The sequence below is a fragment of the Rattus norvegicus genome, chromosome 3, assembly GCF_036323735.1.
Source record: "Rattus norvegicus strain BN/NHsdMcwi chromosome 3, GRCr8, whole genome shotgun sequence".
NCBI lineage: Eukaryota > Metazoa > Chordata > Mammalia > Rodentia > Muridae > Rattus > Rattus norvegicus.
This window is the reverse complement of record NC_086021.1, coordinates 141827485-141847192: the sequence shown is the minus strand read 5'-3', so window position 1 is coordinate 141847192 and position 19708 is coordinate 141827485.

Genomic DNA, 19708 nt, shown 5'->3' with positions numbered 1-19708 from the left:
GACTGAAGGAATGGCCATTCAGAGACTGCCCACCTGGGGATCCAGCCCATACACATACAGTCACCAAACCCAGTCACTATTGGAGATGCCAAGAAGTGCATGCCGACAGGAGCCTGATACAGATGTCTGAGAGCCTGAGAGGCTCTGCCAGAGCATGACAAATACAGAGGTGGACTCTAGCAGCCAACCATTGAAATGAGAACAAGGTCCCCATTGGAGGAATTAGAGAAAGGATTGGAGGAACTGAAGGGGTTTGCAACACCATAAGAACAACAATACCAACCAACCAGAGCTCCCAGGGACTAAACCACCAACCAAACAGTACACATGGACAGACCCACGGCTCTAGCTGCATATGTAGCAGAGGATTGCCTTTTGAGGCACCAATAAGAAGAGAAGCCCTTGGTCTTGCCAAGGCTGGACCCCTGCAGTGTAGGGAAATGCCAGGGCTGGGAGGTGGGAAGGGATGGGTGGATGGGTGAGGGGGAACAACCTCATAGAAGAAGGGGGATGAGAGTGGGATAGGAAGTTTATGGATGAGAAACTGAGAAAGGGGATAACATTTGAAATGTAAATAAATAAAAAATATCCAATAAAAAGGAAAGAAAGAAAGAAAAGAAGTAGACTGTCAAAATAAATTACAAACTGCCAAAAAGACAGACAGACAGACATGAAGGAAGGAAGGAAGGAAGGAAGGAAGGAAGGAAGGAAGGAAGGAAGGAAGGAAGGAGTTCTGGAAGGACTTGCGGGAGAAGAATGAACTTAAATATATTTAAATTTAAAAATAAGTTTAAATAAAATATAATTAAAATTTTTACTTTAGGGTGAATCCTGGAGATTAAAGGTTTGAGACAGATTTGGGGTGGTGGCAAATTAACCAAAACTAAGACTAAATAAGAGAATGGAAAACTTGAGGACTTTTTTCTCCCTGCAAAACTAAGAGCTACAGAAAAGACATGTTCTAAAATCACAGCCTTCTGTCATTGATGGTTCAGACGATAGCTTCACCATTAGGGATTTTAAAATAGCATTTTGACATCATGATTTAAGGCAAAATGAAATTCATTTACCTGACAAGGTAGTTAGAAAATATTGTCCCAAATGAAATTGAATTTGAAACCATGTTTGGTTCCACTTTAGTTCTGCTTTGCAAACATACACCAAGAGTAATACAAGATTCTTCTATGACCCTGCATATGCGGGGAAATGTGCATATGATTTCTGTAAGTTTGGGGCCTTTTTAATGGTCCTTAATTTGATAAATTTTCTTTCATTTCATTTTAAATGTCAAATAGAATGTAAGAAAATCATGAGCCTCAGAAAAGTTTGGAAACAATTAAAAACAATTCTGCATCGGGATGGGATTTTCCTAAAATGACCTCTAGGGTTTACTGGCCAGTGACAACTGACCAAATCTCCTCCCTATGCTTAAGAAAGCAGAAGAAACTTTGTTCTGTTAAATAGTGTGCATGCACTCGAGCTGTTGTTCATATCTTATCCAAATCTATCTTCCCTGGTTATTCAATCCTTTTTACCTTTGACAAATCCACGCATACTTGAAGTTGGGATAAAAGACACAACAATTTTCCCATAAAATTAATTAAAAATGTGGTTTGTATTTAATGAAATTATCCTTGGAGTCAGGATGTTCAGGAAGAGATAAAAGTCAAGGCACAAGAAGTAGGCAAACGGTGGGGGAAAGACTAGAAAAAGAAAAGTAGAGGACAGAGTCAATTATTTTCAGGTATATCATGCTTCTTTTAGGAATACAGCACACCTCACCTGCTGCTCATCAGAGAGAAAGAAAGAAATGTTCCTGAGTTATAGAAAAGCTAGTGTCTAATGTTCTGAGGGGCCAACTCCCAGAAGTGCATCGTTAGAGTCCTTGGCAGGCATTGTCATCTGCTGTGAACGTAACAATGGGTGATGAAGATGAAGTTTATGCAAAAGTTGGCACTGCTGTCAGTAGGGTCGCAGGTCTCACACTGTGCTGTGGTTCTAAAATTAATGTTTTTGAGGGTGATATGATTCCCAAGTTGTTCCAAAAGGCGTCACTTAATCCCTGTAATTGAAACAGAGTGTCTTCCTGCAAATATTAACATGTCATAAATCATATGGGTCTTGGAAAACTACTGGCTTTCAACAGGGTTTTATTTAATGAAAATTAACACAATAAAATGTCTTCATTGCAGTAATCATGCTGCAGTGGGACGCACTCAGGACACATGGTTTTCATTTTTTTTTCTTTCTGGAAACATTAAAACATCTTGCCAAAAAAAGATAGGCGAAAAGAAGAGGGAAAAGGTTTGATTATTTAACATTCTATAATTTGTAATGGATGATGCATATGAGAATAACAGTGATGAATAACAGAATTGATTTTATGTCACCAACTCAGGACATTCTTTTGGTAGAATATTACAGTGGCATGTGGTAAAAGTTGTCTAAATGGTAGAGCAAAACGAGGGTCAGGGGGAAAATTGAATTTTGTCCTGTAAGAATAGTGAATTGAAAGCAGCATCTTAATTAGCTCAGCTGGGACTTTCTGCCGAGTAGGAAGGTATGTGGAACATGGTTTTCAAAGCTCTTGCCTGGAATTTCTGGCTATTTGTTTAGACACTTGCCAGAGCAGGCAAAACCAAACACACTTGCAGAGACTCTCTCTCTCTCTCTCTCTCTCTCTCTCTCTCTCTCTCTCTCTCTTTCTCTCCCTCTCTCCCTCCCTCCCTCCCTCCCTCCCTATCTCTATCTCTATCAAGTTAAGAGTTCCTTCTTGAAACATGGCCTTGCCTCTTAGCTAATCTCCTAAGTGGGAATGACCTCTGTAGATTTGTATTAGGGATGTTTATCTGAAAGCATGTTAAATGAGGCATTTGCAAGATGTTCAGAAAATTAATTTATGCTGAACTGGCATGACCGTGGGAGAGGAAATATTCTCATAAATTCTTGTCATGTTCATGTGTTAGACACAGCATTGGTGGAAGTGTAGTTAAGTGCATAAGATGTGCTTTGTAACAACACAATGGATAGGAAAAAGGTAAGCCTCTAAAATGGAGGGAAACATCGAAGGCTAGTTTTTCAATGGAAGCATCTTGATTGGATTTATTGACATATGCATTCATATAAAATGCTAAAGATTGAACCTACAGCCCTGCACCAGAAAAATATTCTATGTCATCTTTACCCCTAGGCTTATTCTTACTGAAAAAGTATTTCTTTTATAGGATAGACAATATGTGATACAATTTTAGACTAAAAGGACTTAGTACATGTGCTACTTGGCTTATGATTATTCACATGACCATAATCATAAAGCTTTTAAAAACTAAACTAATCAGAACTGCTCTGTTGTCCATGTATTGCATATATTGTATGACAAGAAGAGCTGATGTCATTGACCTTCTAGAGGAAATATAGTGGTGACTATCCATGACTTTGGATACCACTGCAAAAGAACAAGCAGCAACCAACATAAAAACAGTAATGTTGATAAAATTTTTGAAACTTGTACATCAGAAAAAGTAATATACAAAGGGGAGAAGGCACTGGTAAATCACATACCTAGTTAAATTCTAGAATCTAGAGCATGTGAAAAACACATAACTCAACAATGACAAGACAAAGGCTGCATTTTAAAACTGACAAAACAGTTGACGCCAGAAGATACACAAAGACACTAAATATAAAGAAAGACTCAAGACAATAAGATTTTAAAAATTCAAGTCAAACTACACTGGGTGCCACCTAATAAATCCATTTGGCTATCACCAAAAATATGTACAATAACAAACATTGGCAAAATCATGAAGAAATTGCAGCCTACATATACTGTTAACAGGGAGCATAATAAGGACAGGATGGAAAATAATTCCACGACTCATCAAGAAAGTAAACATAGAGCTATTGCATAAACCAACAATTTTACTGATAGAAATATACTCAAGAGAACTGAAAATGTGTTTACATATAAACTTGTCCACCAGTCCTTTTGGCATTATTGTTCACCATAGTTAAAGGATAGGAGACACTTCAGGTCTCAGCTACTAAGGAATGGATAATATAGACATTTGTATCATGGACATTAAAATAAATAATTGGTTGGTATTGCAGCATAGATAGGTCTGACAGTCACTGTAGTAAGCCCTATCCAGATATTTCCATGTCATCTAATCCCACCTATACAGTATCCAGAAAGATCCAGAAATAAATTCCTAGTTGCCAAAGTGAAGGGTAACTATAGGTAGACTCAGGGTCTCTTTAATAATATAGTAATGTGCTCCAGATTAGATTTTGGTAATAATGATGCAACCATGAAGATAAACGGAGAGCCACTAAGCTTTATGCTTAAATAAATGATCCAGGTGATGCATAATTCATATAATTATGGAGTAATTTCAAGTCATAACAGACATGTTAATATAAAATCACCACTTAGAAGGAGGACATGGTAAAACAAGATGCATCTGGAGTTGGTAAAGGGTAAAAATCTCTAAGTGGAAAGAACGAAAAGCAAATGTACTGAGTTGGGCTCATGGTTCAACAGAGATAGTGGATCAGAGACTGTTGATTTATGGCTAAGTCAGGAGCCAGTGTTGGATTCTATATAGCCTGGGAATTAAGTATGGGTTTTAGTTGTAAATGCTGCTAAAAATAAACAGAATGAGGCAAGGGAGAGGCAGGCACTAAAACAATGGTCCTCGGAACTTAAGACATGACAGTTAAGCCCAGAATAGAAAGTTTGACAACTTTTGATAGTCTAGACTTTGAAGTTCAAACCTAACATTTTAAGCTCAATAAAAACTGAAATGCAACAATAAAAGTAAAATTGCCCCATTAAAGGTCATCTATGCACTTCAGAAAGTGCTAAGAGCTATTCTCCCAAGAATTCTTTACACTCTTTTGGTTTAAGAGTTGTTGTGAATGAAGCTGACAGAAGAAAAGCCCATTTCTCATGGGCTTCAGCCTTCTCTAGACAACTCTCTTGCATGGCACAGGCTTATAGACCAGGTGCAAGGTTTGCAAGACTCCAAGAAACTGGAGCCATCATCACTAGAGGTCTTATTGAGATTACCATGATGCTCCTTTAGTAACGTGGCCAGGATCCCTCTCTTTTTCTATACTTCTGTTGTTTCCCAAAAGTCTAGAGGTTCATATCAAACATTGCTGTCTCTGTTCGTATTTTATGTATAACAAGTCAAGATATAGATGTGGCATTACTTTTAAGAAAAGAAAGAAGAAAAAAAGAAAGAAGGAAAGAAAGAAAGGAAGGAAGGAAGGAAGGAAGGAAGGAAGGAAGGAAGGAAGGAAGAAAAACTAGCAATAGTGATTCTGTTTTCACCAAATGGAAAGTAATTAATGAAATCTGGATGATAGGAGAGTATAGAGAGGGAGACAGAAGTATCCTACTTCTTCATTGCTGATTTATGCCTTCAAAGGTCAAATCACACCCATACCAAGGAAACACATTAGCCTCTGATGGCAGAGTGGGGAAGGATGGAGAATAGATCCAAAAAGTCAGACAAAGTTCAGGTATCAACTACAAGAAATTCCACAAGTGTAAGTAAATGTAAACATAAACACAAAAGCACGTCAATAAAAGTAAGCATGCCATAGTTCAGAGTGTCCAAGTACAATTAACAGGATGGAAATGCATACATGAAAAAGAAATGGTTCAAAGCTCATGGTCAGAAACTCACATGTGAAAGAATCCCAAACTGCTCCTCTACTTGTTAAAGGAAATGTGTTATTAATTGTGGAGAAAATATAAATAAAAGCACAATGTATCACTGTTATTAATGTTTTCATATCTTAGCAGTGATATAAGAGGTAGCATTGCTAACCTTGATTGTTCAAATGCATGCAAAAAATTGCGAACCAGTACAGTGACAATTGGACTGAGTTTCTTTATTGTAACTCCATTTCACCAGATAAATGGGCAATATCTTGGTAAATTGAAGATTCGAGCACTCTGTGACCTACTAGTCATAATGTTTGGAATCAGCAGATTAGAAAGATCCGGTATGCAATGTAACCTATATAGAATCGATCAATATTATAATGTAAAAATCAAACAAACATTTAGCAATTTCTCAGAAAGGGAGAGGAGAAATAAACTAATTGAAGTAGAATAATTAATGATAGCTAAGAGAAATATATAACCACTAACCTCAATGGTGGTGAGTTTCAAAATCATTTAAAGTGAAGAAATCACAATAGTCAGTATGTGCAGTAAGTATGTACAATCGGCTCAGTACCTGTGAATTTGTAGACGACGTTCTCATAGGAGAGTTTTAACAGGCAGAGACTGAGACAGGTATATGGGTGTCTGAGACCTACAGCCAACAAAGAAGGGCAAGCAACTAGTTGTCTGCAGAGAGAGGAATAATTATTAGAATTATTCTTCCCCAGGGATAAACTCATAATTTGTTATAAAATACCAAGTGTTTGGCCCTGAAATCGTATCAATATAAGCCATTTGTGTACAACACTGTTTGGGTACAATAGCAGCTAAAGAAGTTTGGGGAGAGCTGAGTGGTACCCACTACAGACTACACTAAGGTAACTGAAAGAATGGGGGAAGGAGGAGGTACGCTGGGACAGACCTTCACAGTTCACATATACCTTAACAATTAACAGTTGGAAAATAAAAACATTTAAAATTAGCTGTAACAGACTCCTGTACATTGTCTAGGGACACATCTATTACTAATCATCATAACTTGCAGGGGCCTTGAAGATGATACAAAATTTAAAACGAGGTTCCTCTACACCACGGGGTAAGATGGAAAGGTGGGTGGTGTAAATATTTATACCATTAAATATTTATGAAATGATTTCACATATAAAGGAAATTGTTAAAATTTACATTTTGGTAGAGATACATAGGCATTTAGGAACTTTAAAGTGTATAACATAGAAAGCAAGCTAGTAGTGATTTGAAGTTTTTTAAAAAATAATAATAATTTTATTAATATTTTTTGCCACATTTCAGAGAGATTACACTTAGAAACACCTTCAATGATGAAAACGCATCTTTCCTAAATTACAGATAAAGTCTGAAATTATTCAGTTTCCCTTGAATTTTATCTCTTCATTTCACTTAGCAACATCAAAAACCTTCCATAAATGGTGTGGTTTGTTATTTGTTTGTTTAGTGTTTCTGGAGAAGGAACCTGGGCTACACACATGCTAAGCGGCCACTCTACTTTTGAACTATACCTCAGCTCCTTATTTATGATTTTAACATTCTTTATCTATCTTTCTTTGTGTGCATTGTTGAGCAAAAGTAATGGGATACAGCATGGCATTTTCATGTGTGCGCAGTGTTCTTTGAATGCATCAAGGCCCCCAGGACCTTCTCTTGTTCTGTCTCCACTCCTTCTTACATAGTTCATTTACAACTGGTGTGCTTTTACCTCTTATTATAGAGCCTACATGTAATAGAAAATACATAATGACTTTCTGAATCAATTATATATAATGAGGTCTTATAAAATGATTTGATTGTTATGGAGTCCTTTACTCCTTACGTTTTTATGTCTCTCAGTCAATGCTTTATATTTAAAGATAGGTAAGCTATAAAAATATAGAGAATAAGTGAAGGAATGAAAGAAATGAAAGTGGGCAAGATAGAAATTTATGGATAATATGTAATGAAATTTTAAAATAAAATATATATGAATGATGGTAATCTTTTATTTGTCCTTCATGGTTTGTTAATTATTTCTAATTTTTAAATTAAACATCACCTCATTTTTTACAGAAATAATAAAGGCATTCTAAAATTAATGGATGTTATGTATCTGCCAGTTATAAAATCATTACAAATTTTACAATTTGATGTTATACATTTGATAGATTTGCCAAAAATTGAATGAAATAGACATTTAAAATTATCAAAGCTTATAAAATGTGGTCCAGTGATGTCTTGCTAATGGCAATACAAATCTTTATTTTTTATTATAAAAAAATAAAATCTGGTAAAAAAAGACTCTAGTAGCAAAGAGATTTCTCTCTCCTTGTACTCATAAACTCACCTTTCACAGTTTATTCCATGGAAACTTTGTGGGGAAGCAAGTATGTCTCCATGAGTAGCAACACTACAGTAAAGCAGTTAGAAGAACATACCTTAGCTAAGAAAATCAGGCAGCAGCAACCTGGTGCAGCTTTCAGTGTGGGTCAGAGAGTCACTGGTGCTTCCTGGCATTTAACTGTTCTAATATGGCTGTTCAGGGTGACTCTATGAACTCTAGTGTCTCTCAAAATTCATCAGTTCAACGTTATTAAGTTACCATTACTATAGTAAGGATACTACAGACAGCACATAGTCTCTTGGCATACCAATAAATGGTAATATTGGGATTTAACCAGGTTAAAAATCCAGATTCATAACTATTTATACCGAAAATTTTCCCTTCCATGATAAATTAATTCCATGAACATTTGTTAGAGCAGAACAATTTAGTTCCAAATAAAAAGGACAACAATGACTGAGCTGGGTAGGCAAATTGGTATAGAGTGGATAATATTTATCTCTGTACTGACGTTCGTTCCAGTAGATCATAAATGGATCAAAATTCTATTTTAAAAATCTGTACACCACTTTTCTACCCCATGAGCCATGATGACACATGAACTTTGGAAAGAAAGGTCATGAGGTAAATGTTGGATTTAGGATTAGATGATTTAGTCTCTTATTCTCTGCACATTTACCAGTTGCAGGAATCTGTGTTCATTGGGAAAATTGAAGTTAGCAGAGGTAGTTGACAACTACAACAAAATCATTTTCTGGATACAACAGTGCAGTTACACATAGTGAACTCACAGCAGCCATCACTGGATGCATAAGATCTATGCAAGACCAAGCCAGACAAAATCCCAACATGGAGTAGATGGTGGTTATACAGTTCAATCCCCAACTGAGAAGTTATTCGAAACTGTTAGCTGCTAGGAAATGGATAGTCCGTTTTCATTAAGGACTTTACCTTTGAAAAGCCACTTATCTTCTAGTAGATGTAGATGGTCTTACACTATACAAATACTGCAGGATGTAGGGACTCAATAGGAAAAAGAACAGAAAATAAACAAAAACACACGACACGTGAAACTAGAAGACATAGGGAAGGAATTGGAGTTGAAAGAATGAGGATGGATTTAATCCAAACACTTTAAATGCATGTAAAAATATCCTCAAGTGAAGAAATGACTCCACTACACTATATCTGAAGCCTGCGTCTGTTCTTTGTATGGAATGTTATGTTTAAAATAATAGTGATATAAAATGTCACTTATAAATATTTCAGTTGCATAAAGACGTACAAAATAAATGTTGATGATATAAAATATAAACATGCAAAATCAAATGTGAAGTGATAAAAGTTTATACATCTATGATGTGTGATGCCAGCATGTTTGGTCGCATGATAGCATGTGAGATAGTCCTAAGGCTTCAATTAGATCTATCTCTGTGCATTTGAGACAGAGCTATTCATAAAATGGTATGTATAATCTGGAAATGATACTGCGGGAGAAAGAAGAAAATTCATTAAGATGCTTGTAACCCAAACAGACTTCCAAGTATATACTGTTTTGAGCATAATTCAAATTAGGAAAAATTTCCCCCTCCTCTTTCCCTCTTGTTCCACAGGAAACCTTGGACATTAACTTCCTCATCTCCCACTCATTTCTAGCCTGAAAGAAATGCTAGGGGATTGAAACTTACTTTCTTGCTTTCTTTACAGCTATGATGAGCACATGTGATCCACCCTTAGTGATGAAATATTATGGAGAAAATAAGTAAGAATGAGATGTGTGAAGAGAAGATATCTATTCATTTCAATCTGTGAACGTTCTCCATTATGATTTCAGGATTAAGTTTCTAGAGGCATCTTGACAGTGGAAAAAGAAAACAAAGTAACATGAAAGTTGATCAATACAGCTCTATGAAAATTTCCAGTATGGTTTAAATATATATGGATATATATACATATATATATATATATATTTATATACCATTTGTTATATATAATGTTATATATTATATATGTTGTATATAATGTTACATACACGTACACACACACACACATATGAAGGACATGTGTGTTACTTCATTCATTCTCCAAACTCTGAAGAGTCCTCAAAAGTACTGTAAGAAAATAAGAAAAGTATAGTCCAATGATTAAAGGTCAAAGTCAGGCTCAGAGTCAGTGAGGTAGGTTTTTATTACTGCTGCTACATCTTCAGGACAGTGCCCCAAGTTATCAGTAGCCAACAGGACTAAGTAAAAGATGGGACAGTCTAAACAAAATATTTTCATAAATACAAATAAGTTTTTCCTAAATTTAAGGCATCAACTTCAATTCACCCTGAGTAGGTATGTTGATAGTGAACACAAACACTTTTCCGTTTGTTTTTAAGAAACATGTACGTAACAGTTGTGCAAACTTAGCTATCTCTGAGGCGCTGGTCAACATACATATTCAACAACAAAATAATTGCCCCTTTGTTCCAAATTATGACTTGTAAGGCAAATGCACTAACCATTTTCATCTTTCTGATAAGGAAATTGAGTCATCGGTTGTTTTGATAACTTCCCAAAACCACACAACTGGAAAGCATATGAATTACAATGATGTTACCTTGGCTCGTGTAACTGCATGATGTCAGTGAAGATGATAAAACGTGCTCATGTCTCCACATACCTGTGTTCTTCAGGGAACCCAACATAAGGAAACACGGGAAAATCCTACATGCAGATGGTTTCGCTCATTTGCTAAGCTGCTTGTCTGTGTTTTCTTCTCTTTTTTCTTCTGGCTGGGGAGGAGTGAAACTCGATGTTAGGAAATAACCGTACTTTGTTAGCTTGTACATAATGGGGAGAAATAATACTTCTATATAATTATATTGTGAAATATCCTCTGATACCATCAGAAAGGAGTTATGAGAACTGTCTAATAATAGCAGAACGAACATGTATCCACTATATTCCCCTCTGGCATGCTCTTCCAGCAATTCAGCTGGACCTGAGTAAACAAAGGGCAGTTATAAATTAATTATACTTTCTTTTCACTTTGGTTGACCTGCCCCCCAAGACCTCAAAGTCAATATCGTCATCACATTGTGGATTGGAATTGCGTTTGTATACTCGGAGAGTCCACGTTCAATCCACAAAATGCAATGGTGCTAGCTGAAGTCGTATGTTTGGCAATGACTTATTGTATAGAAGAGCTAACCGTTATTCCTTGAAATAGAATAGGTCCTAACTCATCTTTAAAACATATGGAGCGGGGCTGGGGATTTAGCTCAGTGGTAGAGCGCTTACCTAGGAAGCACAAGGCCCTGGGTTCGGTCCCCAGCTCCCAAAAAAAGAACCAAAAAAAAAAAACCATATGGAGCTTCAGGTAAGATGTGTGGCTAAGAAAGGCAAGTCTGATCAAACTCTGGAAAGACCTATGAACACTAGCCCTTGGAGAAAGAGTTGCAATGAAAGTTGTAAAAACTGAGCAAACTAACAGGAAATCTGGTGAGTATTCATTCCATTGACCTCGGGAGAAATCGGTCCACTTTGGAGAGTCTGGAAATTAAGAGCAGGAACAAAACATTTTGAAGCCAAATTTGATTTAATTTCATTTCATCCAGCATCTCTCACTTTTCCCATAATTAACAGCCCCGAGAAACAGCAAATATAATGGCAGTGTGTATTGCCAGTTCATGGTCACGGTCATTCTGGTGCTTTGAATCAGCTAGTTCTTCTAGAGCATGTGCACTTTCATTGCAAAAGCAGCATATAAGCAAGAAACAGGCTCCTCAGCTGTCCTTGCTTTCCTTCCAATCCAGAGCCTGCATCACTGCATAGCACCTTGCATTTCCAAAGGATGCCTGAACAGTTCATAAACTTAGCTAGTGAACTTGTAAACTTTATGACCGGGGAATCAGTTCACCCCTGAGAGCTAAGCTGCTTCTGGCATTAAAAAGTAGCAATGATTAATGTACCATTAACCTGGAGGACCAAAAAGGCCAAGCAATGGGTTTAGAATCCTGGGATCCCTCACAGTGGGATTTCCCTTCTTTTGTTAGTTTTATCTGTACTGAAGTCGACTAACTGAGCCAGAAGAAGCATACCAGTGACAGACCTGAAGTATGACCCTAAGCACGTGATTAGAATTGGTTTGTATGTAATAACCCAGGCAAACCTCCCAAACCCACACATTTGGTGATCATACAAACATACATATGCATAGTAACTTGTAATTCAAATAATTTGAAGGAATTGTATACCACTTACATACAATTTTTCCTTTGTGTTTTACTTGTAAAACTAGTTTTCCATCATTAAAAGTTAATCTTGATGAGCTTTGCTATCCATGTTGAATATTCAGGAAAGAGGATTTTTTTTTTATTTTTTAAATCTGCTTCTGCCATCACTTCCGAAAGGATGAGGGTTGTGATGTTACATTCAACTGGACCAGGTGATGAGTGTTCACTAGACCACTGGGTGACTCTGGGATACACAGCGCTTATGTTTCTTTTCTGGGTACTCCATGCAGAGAGCAAAATAATACTGGGAGCCTGGGAAGCTGTCTTTCTTCTAGACAGCTCTTTTTTTTTGCAATATGTTTATTGTCCAGTGAATATAGCTGATAAATCTTGATATTTATGATCAGAGATAGGGGTCAAAAACTATAAGTGTTTCCCAGGCAGGTCTTAGAAACGAGCTTGATCAAATTGTGTCATTCTCTGCTGGCTATTGACAGATGTCTTTTTATTTCTTATACCCTCAAGATTTCAAGTAAAATAATTAATGGACATGGATGAGTTTGGATATTATGGTGTCTGCTAGTCCAAACACAATAAGACAATGCTTCCTAACAGATGATTTTAAGTGTATAGGTAGTTTGATTAATTTATGTATCAATTGATTTTGTGTTTGACTGTTTCTTATTCTTCGAAAGTTTTTTATTTATATGAAAAATGGTAACATTTCATCAGTGTCTGTATTTAAATAGCTATTGAGCTAATGTTTGTGGCACTGATTAATATAATCAAAGCCTATCCACATTTAATTGATTTCATAAAGATTGGTTATTTTCAACAAATCTAGACATTTAATGACATAAATTTACATATTTATATGGTTCAATTAACAGTGTCTACATTGTGTCTCAAACAAGACAGTCTGGTATGCATTTTTTGTTTGGATGGAAAAATATAATGAAGAATAATCTTTTGCTTTCTTTAATAAAGTATCATATTTTGAGTAATTATTTCCAATTGACTGAAGTGAAAGTTCAAATACTATTGGAAGTTTGTTAATAGAAGGGGTCTGAGAGAGGTTTCTACTTGCCCAAGTTAGGACCAGTTAAGCATCAGAATATATCTAATAACATAGAGAAAGTACCTATAGCTCAAATAAGAATCTAAGAATATTATAATGTACATAAATATAAAAAATAATAAATTGAAAATGTTATGGCTACTGAGCACTTACATGAATCCAAAGTAAGTCTCTCAAAGTATTTATTAAAAAGGTTAATCAATATTTGCTGAGCCTTAGGTGTGGGAATGTTTTGTATATCTGCATCTATGGACTAGCCTCGACAACTACGCTTTCTGATTGGTTCTGGTTTTCTATAATGCTCTCTGTCTGTTGCAAGGGGAAATTTCCTTGACAGGATGTTAGAACTACACTTAATAGTTGATATAAGACCGAGTCTCCCTGCACTAAGCACTCAGATAACATTGCAGAAGAAGGGGGTAGAAATATTATCATAGAGTCAGAGAATGAGTGAGCTCGGCTTGAGCTCTGTCTACTAGTAATGCCAGAAGCTACATCCACAAGGTTTCATTAACATGACTGCCTAAACATGACCTGAACAAGGACAACAGCAACAGACCTCCAGAGTGGACGGGGCTGGGGGAACAGACCATGAATCCTTAACCCTACATGAAGAACTATAGGTAACTATGAAGACTGAGAGTAAGAGACATAATCTTACAAGTTAAGAGCACGGTTTGGCTATCTAGGAACAAATGGTCAACACTGAAGATATACATACAAGTACCATTATGCGGACTGAACAGATTATAGTTAGGACTATGTATGTATATGCATGAACATTTACACAAGTAACAAAAATTACTGAAATAGAGGGGCTGTGAATTTGGGGGGGAAACAAGAAAGGATTTGGAGATTGGAGAGAGAAGAGGGAAGGGGAAGTGTAATTCCATTATAATCTCAAAATAAAAGAAATTTTAGAAAGTGAAACTGAAATAATTTTACAATGAAAAAAGATGACAGAGTCTACATTAACCAAATGATCAAAGTTAACATTAGCAGCAATGAGACAAAATTAGACCATGTGTCATGAGTAAGAATACAGCATTGGCTGGGTGGACTTTATTTCCTGTGGGGATTTAATTAAGAAGATATACAAGACAAACTTAGCACCATATTAAAGGACACCCAACAGCAAAGTGTAAAGACTTTGATTTAAAGAGCTTTTTAAAAAATCAACTGAAATACATTGACTCACCCAGGGTTCCAACTGCATATGTAGCAGAGAATAGCCTTGTTGGAGCACCAGTGGAAGGGAAAGCCCTTAGTCTTGCCAAGATTGGAACCCCAGTGCAGGGGAATATGGGGAAGGGCAATAAGGGGGATCTACAGGGGGGAATAACCGTGTGGGGGAGGAAGAGGGGAAGGAACAGGGGCTTATGGATAGGAAACCAGGAAGGGGAATAACCTTTGAAATGTAAGTAAAGAAATATATAATAAAAAAATTTAAAAAAAGAAATAAATCAATCATTCAGAAACTGTGAATCAAATATAATTATAAACATTTATTTACATTCAGCACTGTAATTTTTTTATTTGTACATCCGTTATTATTAAAGCATAAATCAAATGCTATGGCAAAAAAAAAACCAAGGAGGTTGTATAGTCTGAAATAAGGATACTGAAATTTTCCAACAATAACAAGGTAATGTGAATTATTTTCTATAGAGTTTGGTGTCAAAGTTATTGGTAAATTTTGAGGTGAATATCAAAATTATATTAGAATAACTTAAACAAAATTAATGTATTGATTTTCTTGAGTGCAATGGTGTTAGGTGTCTTATTCGCATAAAATACATATGTGTTGTTGAGGTGTTAGCTTAGTCTGCTGCTCTTAAGTGATTCCAGGAAAATACGTGTGACTACAATTACATAAACACTTAAAGAATGGGAATTTCTTGGAGGCTGATTCGTGTGAGTCAGTTACATGTAAGAAAGAAGGAAGGGAAGGCAGCCAGATGTGAATGTAAGAAGAGTGAAGGATGACTGTACTTTGAAGTCAGGTTTGCCCATAGTTGTTACAGCAGTGTGGGGTCTCTTGACAACCTGCTGAAATACCTTGGTGATTTCTGCAGAAGCTTCAGAATGTTTGTTGATATTTATTTTATTACATTTATTCATGGACCAATTCATTCACGTTATATAATTCATTCTGAAGACACTCGATCCCCTCCTTTTTTAAAATAACTTTTAACTAAATTCATTCTTTGACAATTTCACACCTGTATTCTTACTATTCTTACCTCTCCCAACTGTCTTTTGTCTCCCTCCAACCCCTCTTAACACGCCTCTCTTCCCTACAGGTTTCTTTCCCACATTTATGACTTTCACTGGTTTAACAGAGCCATCCGCATGACCCTGAGCTTGGGGAATCCACTGGACAGACACTGCCAGTACCTTGCCATCCTATATCCGTATTAGCCCCCATCTCAAACTGTTTACATGCAGACTGGTCCTCAGAGTACACATTACCTTAGTGAGCTGGTTTAATTATTTCTTGAGTTCAGTTCTAAGCTACTAGCTGGTGTATATTAGTTCATGAGTTCTCTAGTATGCTTTCCCTACATGGTATAAGTTTCAGGCTTGCTAAGGCCCTTTAAAATTCAACATTGGAAATGAACTTCATATACTCACATTGGTCACTTGCTTGACAATCACCAATAAGATTTCTTCCTTCCCCTGATCTCTTTCATCCCACTGCTTGGGGTGCTATTTCTAAATAAATGGTGTGTATTCAAGTCTCTGTCTCAATGGCTGATTTAGATAATTCAAATAAAGGATAAAGATGTTTAACTTAATTTATTTGAAAAAGGTAGAGACAATGCTCTTCTATTTGAGTCTGTATACATTTAATTTGAAAATTACTCTTTTGTTTTTCTGTTTTATGAGTGTTTCACCTGCCAGTACATCTGTGCAGAATTTGCAATGCCCTCAGAGGCCGCGAGGTGGAACCAGAATCCAAAGAATTGGAGTTAGAACCAGTTGTAAGCTGCCCTGTAAGTGCTGAAAACCAGACCTGAATCTACTAGAGGAACATCCAAAGTCCTTAGCCACTGAGCAATCTCTCCAATACTACCATACAAATTCAAAACATTGTTTCAAAAAAAAGTTCTCCCTCATCTCATTTTATATCAGATGTTTGTCCACCTGTGTTCAATTCTAAAAATAAATTTGATGATAATAAATTTTGGTTTCTTTTAAATAAGATTAGAACCACATAGAAAGCAGTTTTTGGACACCTCTCTATATTCTGAACCATTAACTACATCCATTCAGCCATTTGAATGGATGAACAACCTTACTTACTGTGGGTAAAATATAAAAAAAATTCAAAACCAAAGCCAAAATTCAAGGTCAAGCATTCAAAGTAATTGAAAACATATTTCTCTATTGAATAAGTCTGAAACTACATTTTCTGTGAGAATACACACACACACACACACACACACACACACACACACACACACACACACACACTTTACTCCAGTGTTTCAAGGGAATAAGTGACTGTCATTGAGTTTCATGCACTTTCAGTTTGGTTGGATCCGTCCCTGGGATCTGAGCAAATGAGAAACACCAAAGAGAAGAGAACACAGAGCTGAGGCAATGCGCAAGGAGAAACTGCTCTATTGTGTGCTCTCAGGGCTCAAGTGTGAATAAGGCTGCACCTGGAGGAAGAGGGGAAAAAGGAGGTATTCATCCATCATTCCTCATGGGGAGTCAGAGAGAGCAAGGGGGCTGTCCTGTCAGGAGAATGAATCTGAAGTCCTTCTCACTAAAGATTAATCATGCCAAAGGGCAGGGCTAAAGAATGCCCTCCTCTATTTATTTCAATCTCTTCCTTCTGCCCAGGTCACAAATGGCTTTATTTTTATATGCTGTGATACTGGTAAGGCAGAGCTGCTGAGAGCCTTGTGACATCTGGGAGATGAATCATTCCATGCAGAAACGGAACAATTAGCTGCGCTTAGTTCAGCGCAAAATCCTGGAGAGGTGTCTAATTGAGTAGTCCACAAAGGACCAGGAAACAGCGTGGATTTGGGCAGAATCCCATAATCAATTTCTTCACTGACCTAATAAGGTATAATTTGTTGATATGTACACAGCCCCAGAGTAGATCTTTCCCATGATGCTGTGGATTTCAAGCCTTTGTCATTCATTGCCCAGTGTTTGCGCATGTGTGGATAAGTGCTGGAAACGTTAAGGATGTAGTTAAATGCAAACCTTTCTTATAGCCCGTTATTAAATCTGTGACCACTTAAACATAAAATGAGACATCCTGGTATGGTTAACACGTTTCCCTAGAACAGTGAATTGGAACTAGGCCTTGGCAGTCAAGTGCGAGTGCCAGGCCATTTTACAAAGATTGCATTGCCTTTGGACAAGTTTAGGAACAGAAAGAAGGTAAAAATGTCAAAGCAGTAAAACGAATCATAGAATTCTTTGTCCAAGAAGAAATACTCATTCATTTACAGATACCAAAAAAGTTAATTCCCCAGTTTTAAACAATTGCCTTCTAGTCTTATTTATTCATAGTTCCCAGATCATTTTTGTTAATTTTAGTAAAGAAGAAAATAGTTATTTTCATAAGATTATAATTGAGGGTTTTTTAAAAAGTTTGATTATTTAGAATAATAACAATTTATCACTATAATTATACTTTCATTTTCATAATAATGGATTAGTCTTCAGCCATGAATTAAACTTAGATTTTATCACTAATATTTCACTGACTGTGATTTCTAGCAAACACTATGTAAACAAAGATCATTAGCCATTTAGTAACTGAGTTTCTTATGTGAAAATATAAGTAACAAAAAGAATCGGTGCCAATCCTGCCTACTAATGTTGTAATAGTTCTATAATACTCACAAAGACAAACAAATATTACCACAAAAAGGATGTAATACATCCAAACAAATGCATTCCTTCTCTTCCTCGTCAACCCCACTAAGGACAAAACAGTTCTTTAGAACCTTAGACACCTGGTTCTAGATCATCAATTCAATTGCATATTTTAGGACTCTTGAGAGAAAGTTCATTGTGTGGGGGAATCATGTACCCAGTGTATGACGGAAGGCTAGAGATGCATATTAAGATGAGAAATATGTGTTCTCTTTCATGGAGCAGGTGTAAAATGATCAACATGTTAAAATGAACACATCCATGCCCACCAATCTCTTGGTTTACTTCTGTACATTGTGGGTTCAACAATAGACCTAAGTCCGAACAACACATACTAAAATGCGAAGTCAATAAATGTGGACATCTGGACCGAAACAGTCCCTTGTTCCAAAGCATAATTTAAATCAAAGTGATCCAAAGAGAGATAACAAAAGACAGTGCTGTACATCTGGGGAGAGTTGTGTCTAAGTTGCCACTACAAATAAGGTCACCTTTAGGTATCTATTCATTCTCTACCCCACCTCTCCAATGATGTCCAGCAAATAACTGGTCAACTGGTCAATGTTTTGAGGGAACATTTTTTTTGTTTTTCCATTTTCCATAGAATGGTTATATTCATTTATGTGCCTTACCTTACTGTAATGTATTCTTTTTAATAACAGCAGTTCTGAATGTAATGAAGTATTCTTTTTTCTGTAAAAATTTCTGTGAAATTAATAAAATTAAGTAGTTTTATTTTAATGTACTTATATTTTAAGAAACTTAAATCAGAGTGCTCAAACTATGAAATGACTTTTAAAAATATACAAGAGAAATGCTCTGGGATTAGCATTATTACACTGGGCATTGAAAAATTAATTAAAATATGATTAATCATCTCTCCCTTTCCTTTCTTCCCTGCAACCCCTAACATGCCCATTCTCTCCAACTGCTTCAGTCCAGCCCCATCCACTCCCAACCAAGCTTATAGCTACAGTTTTTATTATTACTACATAGAATATGTGTGTGTGTGTTCACATACATACACATATAAAATAACTACATAAATGTGATCTACTGCGTCAGTTTAGTTTTGCTTGTATGCATATGATAGTAGTGGATAACCAACCAGGGGATTCATCCCTGAGAAAGACTTTTGCTATTCCTTCATTCAGCCATCGCTAATTGCCAGTTGTTCTTTATTGAGGGTTTAGTCCTTGTGAGATTTTCCCTTCACATGTTAGCATCTTCATTTGTGCCATAATTGTTTAGAACTTGTTCAGACAGTGATATAATTGAGGTTCCATAGATGTTACTTCCCTGTTGTTTTCAGGAGACAATATCACAGCAGACTTTTGTATCTTCTCACATTAACTATTTTCTTATCCATCCTCTCTTCCAAAATGTCCTCTGGGCCTTAGGTGCAGGAACTGTGTTCGAGAAGAATCTATTGGGTCTGGAACTTATGGTCATGTGATTTCTGAATTTTTA